Source organism: Pristiophorus japonicus, chromosome 23 (genome assembly GCF_044704955.1).
Source record: "Pristiophorus japonicus isolate sPriJap1 chromosome 23, sPriJap1.hap1, whole genome shotgun sequence".
NCBI lineage: Eukaryota > Metazoa > Chordata > Chondrichthyes > Pristiophoridae > Pristiophorus > Pristiophorus japonicus.
In genome coordinates, this window is record NC_091999.1 from 46,286,082 (window position 1) to 46,297,236 (window position 11,155).

The 11,155-nt window shown below is 47.4% G+C and overlaps 1 pseudogene; it reads left to right on the forward strand.

The window, feature by feature from the left end:
- LOC139235516 (zinc finger protein 420-like) overlaps window positions 1-10,874 on the forward strand; it is a 112,686-nt pseudogene extending 101,812 nt beyond the window's left edge.
- The last annotated feature ends 281 nt before the right edge of the window (window positions 10,875-11,155 follow it).

Below are 11,155 nucleotides of genomic sequence, written 5' to 3' on the forward strand. Positions count from 1 at the left end.
CCTTGTCAAACCCTCCTCATAATCTTACACATTTCTTTAAGACCACCGCTCATTCTTCTGAATTCCAATGAGTTGAGGCCCAACCTCAACCTTTTCTCATAAGTCAACCCCCTCATCCCTGGAATCAACCTTGTGAAAATTCTCTGAACTGCCTCCAAAGCAAGTATATCCTTTCGGAAATATGGAAACCTAAACTGCGCGCAATATTCCAGGTGTGGCCTCACTAATACCCTGTGCAACTGTAGCAAGACTTCCCTGCTTTTATACTCCATCCCCTTTGCAATAAGGGCCAAGATTCCATTGGCCTTCCTGATCACTTGCTGTACCTGCATATTATTCTTTTATGTTTCATGCACAAGTACCTCCAGGTTTCGCTGTACTGCAGCACTTTGCAACCTTTCAACATTTAAATAATAGCTTGCTGTTTAATTTTTTTCTTCCGATGTGCATGACCTCACACTTTCCAACATTATACTCCATCTGCCAAATTTATGCTCACTCACTCAGCCTGCCTATGTCCTTTTGCAGAATTTGTGTCCCTGCTTCCTCCCATCATTGTATCATCAGCAAACTTGGCTTCGTTACACTCGGTCCCTTCTTCCAAGTCATTAATATGGATTGTAAATAGTTGGAGTCTCAGCACTGATCCCTTCGACACCCCACTAGTTACTGATTGTCAAGCCAAGCAGCAACCATTTATCCTGACTCTCTGTTTTCTGTCAGTCAGCCAATCCTCCATCCATGCTGATATATTACGCCCAACCCTGTGAACTGTTATCCCCTCCCTGTCTCCCCCCCCCCCCCCCCGAAGGTACTGACTCTGGCTGGGTTCAGGTCTGCACTCACTGGTTCCCCTCCCCTGAAGGTACTGATTCTGGCTGGGTTCAGTTCTACACTCACTGGTTCCCCTCCCCTGAAGGTACTGACTCTGGCTGGGTTCAGTTCTAAACTCACTGGTTCCCCACCACTAAAGGTACTGACTCTGGCTGGGTTCATTTCTGCACTCACTGGTTCCCCTCCCCTGAAGGTACTGACTCTGGCTGGGTTAAGTTCGACACTCACTGGTTCCCCTCCCCTGAAGGTACTGACTCTGGCTGGGTTCAGTTCTACAATCTCTGGTTCCCCTCCCCTGATGGTACTGACTCTGGCTGGGTTCAGTTCTACACTCACTGGTTTCCCTCCCCTGAAGGTACTGACTCTGGCTGGGTTCAGTTCTACACTCACTGTTCCCCTCCCCTGAAGGTACTGACTCTGGCTGGGTTCAGTTCCAGACATTGACATCATTCACTTTGTTCCTGCACCAAGATGGCTACACATGCGCTCTGCTACTCACTGAATCAAAATAGCGGAGCGCTGAACCTACCTTCCTGCACGAAGATGGCCGCCGTTAGCCTGGGCCTGTGACCGGGAGAAAACCTCGAAGCTGCAACCACCGATATTCCGGATATTATTCCAGGCTTGCAGCGGGCACCGGTTGTTATGAAGCCTCCCCGGCTCCCCGCTGGTCCATTACTCTGCTTCGTCCCACTATAAAGGACACTTCTGAGGAGCCTGTACAAAAAGAGTTACCGCCACCATTACACACACCGCGCATGCTCCAAACACAGCCTGGGCCCGCGCCTGCGCACTGAGCTCCTGCAGTCTGGGTGCAGCACACTCTCCCCCGCGGGGCATGCTGGGTACATACGACCATGAGAAATAGGAGCAGGAGTGGGCCACCCAGACCCCCGAGCATGCTCCCCATTCAATAAGGTCATGGCTGGTCTGATCATAGACTCAGCTCCACTTCCCTGCCCACTCCCCAGAACCCTTCACTCCCTTACCACACCTGGTGTCCTGTGCACTGTTTTGGTCTCCTTCTCTCAGGAAGGATATCCTTGCCTTACTTAGATACAGAGCAAAGCTTCCTCAACACTATCCCACGAGACATTCCAAGGTGCGATATGGAGTTTCTCTCCCTCAACCTGTCCCATGCATTCCAGAATGGATACTGCATTGGTTAGATAATGAATAAAGCTCACTCTACACTATCCTATCAAACAGTCCCAGGATAGGTACAGCACAAATTAAATATACAGTAAATCTGTGCCAAAGGAACTGTATCCCAGTGAGAGTCAGTGCCAGAGGAAACTACAGCATAGGATAGAAACTGAATAAAGCTCCCTCTATACTGTTCTGAACAATCCCAGGGCAGGTAAAGCACGGGTTAGATGATCATAGCTGGCCCCTCGAACGAGGATGATTTGCTTCCACATGAGTTCACAGATGTTTCAATGAAGGACCCAATGTTCCAGTCCTGACCTCCAATTGAGGAGGTGGAAGATGCCTATGGGTGGATTGTTTTTTACGTGTGGTGACCGTTGCACACCAGCCACGACACGGGCATGACAGAGCTAGGATTGGTCCAGTGGCAAGGGTTAATCAGGATTACTGGAGACCTGTTTTGCTGTACGGAGCTAGTGTGCGCAAATATAACAGTGTGGGCTGGTCCGTGCTGCCCCTGGGCTCTCGCCTCTTTTGCACCCGGTACCCTCATTCGCCGCACCTCCGCCACGATCTCTCGCCACTCCTCCACCACAAACATTCACTTCACCTCCGCCACGATCCCTCTCCGCTCCCCCTCCAAAAAAACACTCGCCGCACCTCCGCCACAATCCCCAACCCCATCTCTGCACCAAACATTCGCTGAACCTCCATCACGAACACCCACCAAATCTCAGGCATGCTCCCTCATCACTCCTCTGCCCCGATCACTCGTCACAATTCCAGCACAACCTTCCATGTTCCTCTGCTGTACCAGGGCCCTGCCGATGCTCCTGCTCACGCTCCAAATGGCAATCTGGGCCCTGATGATTTCACCCAGTCGTCTTACTCGAAGCCGTCACACATTTGTGTCAGCTCACACTGAAGCTGCAGTGGCTCGCTCCTGCTCTTTTTATAGCCCCAACCTGTGGAGATGTTCTCTCGCAGGTTGGGGTGGCCCATGATGTGATACATGGGTTAAATACAGTGTAGACCTCCCGCTACTCTACTCTGCCACATTAAATACTTTCAGGTGAAGTACAGCACGGTTTAAACAGAGAGTCAATCTCTCTCTACACTGTCCCACTAAACAGTCCCAGGGCAGGTACAGCATGGGTTATATCCAGAATAAAGCTCCCTCAACATTGTCGCAACAAACAGACGAGGGCTGGTACAGCACATATGGAGTACATGTCCTACAAACACTCCAGGGCAGGAACAGCACGGGATAATTACAGAGTAATTTCTCCCTCTACACTGTTCCAATAAAAAATCCCAGGGCAGGTATAGCACAACTATTTTTTTGTTGATCTGTAAATCAAGTGCCCCCTGATTAAAGCTGGGGTGGATGGCACTATAACCAACAAAATAAACCAATTAAACTTTGGACAGTAAACTTAAATCATTTAAAATTTGGTTGCTGGAGATGATGATGCACTCCAGTCACTTTGGCTGAGGAGCTCCTCCCGGAGTCACAGTGCACATTTCGTCCTCCAAGGGGTATAACGGATATGAATAGGTACACAGTAAGGATCCCAATACACTGTCCCATCAAACTCTACCAGGGCAGGTACAGCATAGATTAAATACAGACCAAAGCTTCCGCTATACAGTTCCCAGGGCAAGTACAGTACAGGTTAGACACAGAGTACATCTCCCTCTAACATCCCAGGCATTCCAGGGCAGATACAGCATTTATTAGATATTGAGGAGATCTGCCTCTGTAATGTTCAACCAGACATTCCCAGGGCAGGTACAACACAGGTTAGATACAGAGGAAAGTTCCCTCGACACTGATCTATCAAACACTCCCATCACAGGTACAGCACGGGTTAGATACAGAGTAAAACTCCCTCTACACTGTCCATCAAACACTCCTTGGGCACGTACAGCACTGGGTACAAACAGAGTAACGTTCCCTCTACACTGTCCCAGCAAACATTACCTGGGCAAGTACACAAATGATAGATACAGAGTAAATTCCCTCTACACTGTCCTATCAGCCACTCCATGGCAGGTACAGAAAGGATTATAATGCAAAGTAAATATCCCTCTACATTGTCCCATTAACCATTCCCAGGGTAGGTAAAGCACGGGTTAGATACAGAGTAAATCTCCCTTTACACTGTCCCATCAAACACACCCAGGGCAGGAACAACACGGGTTACATATTGAGTAAAAATCACTCTACACTGTCCCGTCCAACACTCTGAGCGAAGATACAGCACAGAGTAGATACAGAGAAAAACGTGCTCTACACTATCCCATCAAAAACTGCCAGGGCAGGTACAGCAGTGGTTAGACAGAAATGTTTAGGCTGGATGTTCCAGAATTGAGGCCTGGGCAACAGAAGGCACAGCCACAAAAGCCACCAATGGTTGAATAATTATAATCAGGGATACTCAGAAAGACTGATATCTCATGGGCGGGAGCGGCGGGGGTGGGGGTGTTGTGGGGGCAGTGTGAGCGGGAATTTTGAAATCAAGGCGTTGCTTCACTGTAGGTCAGCGAGCACAGGGGTGATGGGTGAGCTAGACTTGGTGCGAGTTAGGACATGGGCAGCCGAGTTTTGGATCAACACTAGTTTATGTAGGTCAGACTGTGGGAGGACTGCATTGGAATAGTCAAATCCAGAAGTAAAAAAAGGCATGGATGAGGGCTTCAGCAGTGGATGAGCTGAGGCATGAGCGGAGATGGGCGATGTTACAGAGGTGGAAATAGGCATTCTTAGTTATTTTGTGGATACGTGGTCAAAAACTTATTTCAGGGTTCAGTATGTCACCAAGGTTGTGAACAGTCTGGTTCAGGCTCAGACAGAAGTTGGGGAGAGGGATGGAGTCAGTCACTCGGAAACGGAGCTTGTGGTAATGATGATTACAAATATCAGAATATTTCACAGGCTATCACGTGCAAAATATGTGGATGAGTTTTTAATATTCAATTGGTTTCAAAAACAGGTTAACTGATCGTGAAAGTAATGGATTTCAAATCTTATGCAAGACAGTTCAATAAAGGGGTGGTTCAAAAGATTTCAGCTGAGTTTAAAGTGAGACACTGCAGTTAAGTCTACTACAACCACAACTCATGTATGCAAATGGAACAAGTTTGGAGTTTGATATGCTAGAAAGCGAACTAGGTGAGAAGTGATATAAGTTAGATTAAGAAAAAGCCCGAAAAGGGAACAGTCCGTAACAGAACATCAATTAATCTCCTCTGATCATGAAGGAATCAAATATTCAACAAATTGTGTTTGAAACGAAGATCATTTATTCAACATTTATAGAGGGTATTAATCTCCAGCTTTACAATCTATATTAATGACTTGAAAAAAGGGACTGAGTGTAACATAGCCAAGTTTGTTGATGATACAAAGATCGAAGGAAATGCAATGTGTGAGGAGTACACAACAAATCTGCAAAAGGACATAGACAGGCTAAGTGAGTGAGCAAAAATTTGGCAGATGGACTATAATGTTGGAAAGTGTGAGGTCATGCACTTTGGCAGAAAAAATCAAAGAGCAACATATTGTTTAAATGACGAAAGATTGCACAGTTCAGCAGGACCTGGGGGTACTTGTGCATGAAATGCAACAGGATAGTATGTAGGTACAGCAAGTGATCAGGAAGGCAAATGGTATCTTGGTCTTTATTGCAAAAGGGATAGGGTACACAAGCAGGAAAATCTTTCTACAGCTATATGTGAGGCCACACCTGGAATACTGCGTGCAGTTTTGGTTTCCATATTTATGAAAGGATATACTTGCTTTCGAGGCAGCTCAGAGAAGGTTCACGAGGTTGATTCTGGGCATGAGGGGTTTGACTTATGAGGAACAATTAAGTAGGTTGGGCCTCTACTCACTGGAATTCAGAAGAATGAAAGGTGATCTTATCAAAACATATAAGATTATGAGGGGGCTTGATAAGGTGGATGCAGAGAGGATGTTTCCACTGATAATGGGGAGTCTAGAATTAGAGTGCATGATCTTAGTATAAGGGGCCGCCCATTTAAAAGAGAGATGAGGAGCAATTTCTTCTCTTGGAGGGTTGTAAATCTATGGAATTCACTGCCTCAGAGAGCTGTGGAAGTTGGGCCATTGAATAAATTTAAGACAGAAATAGACAGTTTCTTAAAAGATATGGAAATATGGGGGCATGGGGAGCAGGCGGGGAAGTGGAACTGAGTCCATGATCAGATCAGCCATGATCTTATTGAATGGCGGAGCATGCTCGAGGGACCATATGGCCTACTCCTGTTGCTATTTCTTATGTTTTATGTTCAGGTATAGAAGTTATTAAGATAACCAGAAACAAACAAGAGCTGCCAGAATGAACATGGTTCAGTGCCCAATGCAATCACAGTAAATCGTGTTCTAGTCACAAATGCAATCTTTCTCCTCAACCTATTTAAAACTGAGATGAGGAGGAATTTCTTCTCTCAGAGGGTTGTAAATCTGTGGAATTCTCTGCACCAGAGAGTAGTGGAGGCTGGGTCATTGTATATATTTAAGGCGGAGAGAGCCAGATTTTTGAACGATAAGGGAGTAAAGGGTTCTGGGGAGTGGGCAGGGAAGTGGAACTGAGTCTGTGATCAGACCAGCCATGAACTTATTGAATGGGGAGCAGGCCCGGGGGTCTGGGTGGCCCACTCCTGCTCCTATTTCTCATGGTCATATGTACTCAGCATGCCCCGCAGGGGAGAATGAGCCGCACCCAGACGACAGGAGCTCAGTGCGCAGGCGCGGGTCCTGGCTGTGTTTGGAGCATGCACAGTGCATGTAATGGCGGAGGAGCCACGTTTTGTACACGATCCTAAGAAGTGTCCATTTCAGTGGGACGGAGCAGAGTAATAGAAACATAGAAACATAGAAAATAGGTGCAGGAGTAGGACATTCAGCCCTTCCAGCCTGCACCGCCATTCAATGAGTTCATGGCTGAACATGCACTTCAGTACCCCCTTCCTGCTTTCTCGCCATACCCTTGATCCCCCGAGTAGTAAGGACTTCATCTAACTCCCTTTTGAATATATTTAGTAAATTGGCCTCAACTACTTTCTGTGGTAGAGAATTCCACAAGTTCACCACTCTCCGCGTGGAGAAGTTTCTCCTCATCTCGGTCCTAAATGGCTTACCCCTTATCCTTCAAGTGTGTCCCCTGGTTCTGGACTTCCCCAACATTGGGAACATTTTTCCTGCATCTAACCAGTCTAAACCCGTCAGAATTTTAAACGTTTCTATGAGGTCCCCTCTCATTCTTCTGAACTCCAGTGAATACAAGCCCAGTTGATACAGTCTTTCTTGATAGGTCATTCCCACCATCCCGGGATCAGTCTGGTGAATATTCGCTGCACTCCCTCAATAGAAATAATGTCCGTCCTCAAGTTAGGAGACCAAAACTGTACACAATACTCCAGGTGTGGCCTCACCAAGGCCCTGTACAACTGTAGCAACACCTCCCTGCCCCTGTACTCAAATCCCCTCGCTATGAAGGCCAACATGCCATTTGCTTTCTTAACCGCCTGCTGTACCTGCATGCCAACCTTCAATGACTGATGTACCATGACACCCAGGTCTCGTTGCACCTCCCCCTTTCCTAATCTGTCACCATTCAGATAATAGTCTGTCTCTCTGTTTTTACCACCAAAGTGAATAACCTCACATTTATCCACATTATACTTCATCTGCCATGCATTTGCCCACTCACCTAACCTATCCAAGTCACTGTGCAGCCTTATAGCATCCTCCTCGCACCCAACTTAGTGCCATCTGCAAATTTGGAGATACTACATTTAATCCCCTCGTCTAAATCATTAATGTTCAAGGTAAACAGCTGGGGCCCCAGCACAGAACCTTGCGGTACCACACTAGTCACTGCCTGCCATTCTGAAAAGTACCCATTTACTCCTACTCTTTGCTTCCTGTCTGACAACCAGTTCTCAATCCACGTCAGCTTACTACCCCCAATCCCATGTGCTTTAACTTTGCACATTAATCTCTTGTGTGGGACCTTGTCCAAAGCCTACTGAATGTCCAAGTATACCACATCAACTGGTTCTCCCTGGTTCACTTTACTGGAAACATCCTCAAAAAATTTCAGAAGGTTTGTCAAGCATGATTTCCCTTTCACAAATCCATGCTGACTTGGACCTATCATGTCACCATTTTCCAAATGCACTGCTATGACATCCTTAATAATTGATTCAATCATTTTACCCACTACTGAGGTCAGGCTGACCGGTCTATAATTCCCTGTTTTCTCTCTCCCTTTTTTAAAAAGTGGGGTTACATTGGCTACACTCCACTCCATAGGAACTGATCCAGCGTCAATGGAATGTTGGAAAATGACTGTCAATGCATCCGCTATTTCCAAGGCCACCTCCTTAAGTACTCTGGGATGCAGTCCATCAGGCGCTGGGGATTTATCGGCCTTCAATCCCATCAATTTCCCCAACACAATTTCCTGACTAATAAGGATTTCCTTCAGTTCCTCCTCCTTACTAGACCCTCTGACCCCTTTTATATCCGGAAGGTTGTTGGTGTCCTCCTTAGTGAATACCGAACCAAAGTACTTGTTCAATTGGTCTGCCATTTCTTTGTTCCCAGTTATGACTTCCCCTGATTCTGACTGCAGGGGACCTACGTTTGTCTTTACTAACCTTTTTCTCTTTACATACCTATAGAAACTAATGGACCAGCGGGGAGCTGGGGAGGCTTCATAAACAATCGGTGCTCACTGCAAGCGCGGAATAATAACCGGAATATCAGCGGTTGCAGCTTTGGGGCTTTCTCAAGGTCAGAGGCCCAGGCCAACAGCGGCCATCTTGGTGCAGGAAGACATGTTCACGCCGCCAATTTTTTTCACTGAGCAGCACAGCGCAGGCATGGCCATCTTGGTGCAGGAACAAAGTGAATGATGTCAGTGTCTGGAACTGAACCCTGCCAGAGTCAGTACCTTCAGGGGAGGGGAACCAGTGAGTGTAGAACTGAACCCAACCAGAGTCAGTACCTTCAGGGGAGGGGAACCAGTGTGTGTAGAACTGAACCCAGCCAGAGTCAGCACCTTCAGTGGAGGGGAACTAGTGAGTGTATAACTGAACCCAGCCATAGTCAGTACCTTCAGGGGAGGGGAACCAGTGACTGTAGAAGTAAACCCAGCCAGAGTCAGCATCTTCAGTTGTGGGGAAAGAGGGGAGGGATGGAGGGGACCCAGTGATTGCATAAATGACCCCAGCCAGAGACCGCACCATCAGAGGAGCAGAGGTAGAAAACCAATGAGTCCGGAACTGAACACAACCAGACTCAGCTTCTTCAGGGGAGGTGGGGAACCAGTGAGTGTCGACCTGAACCCAGCCACCGTCAGAACATTCAGGGGAGGAGAGGGACGGGAACCAGTGAGTGTAGAACTGAACCCAACCAGAATTGGTGGAGAAAACTGGGAGTGGAGGAGAAACAGGCTAGAAATGTGTGTTGATTTGGATTTCAGCGCTGCAGGAGGGACAATGTGTGGGACAGGGAATTACAGCTTTGGAAGAACAAGAGAGAAAAGAATGTTCCATGGAAACTAGATGTGTCTATCCTGAATTTGTGTCTTGCACTGAAAGTGATGAGTTTTATTATCTCCTTTTACAGCGTATTAGAAGGGGAGATTTTCAGACAGGAAACACAAACTAAACATCGCGTCAAGATCTGATGGAGTCAGTCGATTCATCAGGACCTGAATATCATCGGCCTTTGAAAGTGGAAGGAGAAATGTTTGTCTGTTCTGTCTGTGCGAAAAGATTTCAAATATCTGTGGAAAGAGCTTTAACCAGTTACACAGCCTGAAGAAACAACGCACCATTCACAGCGGGGAGAAACTGTAAACGTGTTGTGTGTGTGGGTGAGGCTTCAACTGATCGTCCAACCTGGAGAGTCACAAGGATACCCGCACAATGGAGAAACCGTGGAAATGTGGGGACTGTGGGAAGGGATTCAGATCACCATCTGTCCAGGAAATTCATCAACACAGTCATACTGGGGAGAGGCCGTTCACCTGCTATGAGTGTGGGAAGCGATTCACTCAGTCATCCGACCTGCTGAAACACCAGCGAGTTCACACTGGGGAGAGGCCGATCACCTGCTCGGAGTGTGGGAAGGGATTCACTTGTTCATCCAACCTCCTGAAACACCAGCGAGTTCACACTGGGGAGAAGCTGTTCACCTGCTGTGAGTGTGGGAAGGGATTCACTTGTTCATCCAACCTGCTGACACACCAGCGAGTTCACACTGGGGTGAGGCCGTTCACCTGCTCTGAGTGTGGGAAGGGATTCACTCAGCCATCCATCCTGCTGACACACCAGCGGGTGCACACTGGGGAGAGGTCGTTCACTTGCTCTGAGTGTGGGAAGGGATTCACTCAGTCATCCATCCTGCTGACACACCAGCGAGTACACACTGAGGAGAGGCCGTTCACCTGCTTGGAGTGTGGGAAGGGATTCACTTGTTCATCCAACCTGCTGGCACACCAGCGAGTTCACACTGGGGAGAGGCCATTCACCTGCTATGAGTGTGGGAAGGGATTCACTTGTTCATCACACCTGCTGACACACCAGGGAGTTCACACTGGGGAGAGGCCATTCACTTGCTCTGAATGTGGGAAGGGATTTACTCAGTCATCCAACCTGCTGACACACCAGCGAGTACACACTGGGGAGAGGCCGTTCACCTGCTCGGAGTGTGGGAAGGCATTCACTCAGGCATCCCACCTCTGACACACCAGCGAGTTCACACTGGGGAAAGGCCATTCACCTGCTCGGAGTGCGGGAAGGGATTCACTCAGTCATCCACCCTGCTGAAACACCAGCGAGTTCACACGTGACTACAGGAGTTAGATTCTGCTGTTATTGAGGCTGTTAATCACATCCCAACTGAACCATGTTTATTCTGACAGTTGGGGTTTGTCTCTGTTGATGCTAATAACCTGATAACTGGGCTGGACTTTAATATTCTGGATATATTGCTGATTGTGTTCTCGGGGCTGCAGTGTCCATTTAAGAAACACTGTGGGTTATCTTTCCCCTTAATTCAGCAATTCTCAACAGAAATTTAGTTTGCAATAAAATTATGAACTTTTACTTTAATCCTAAATTGATCTTTGGT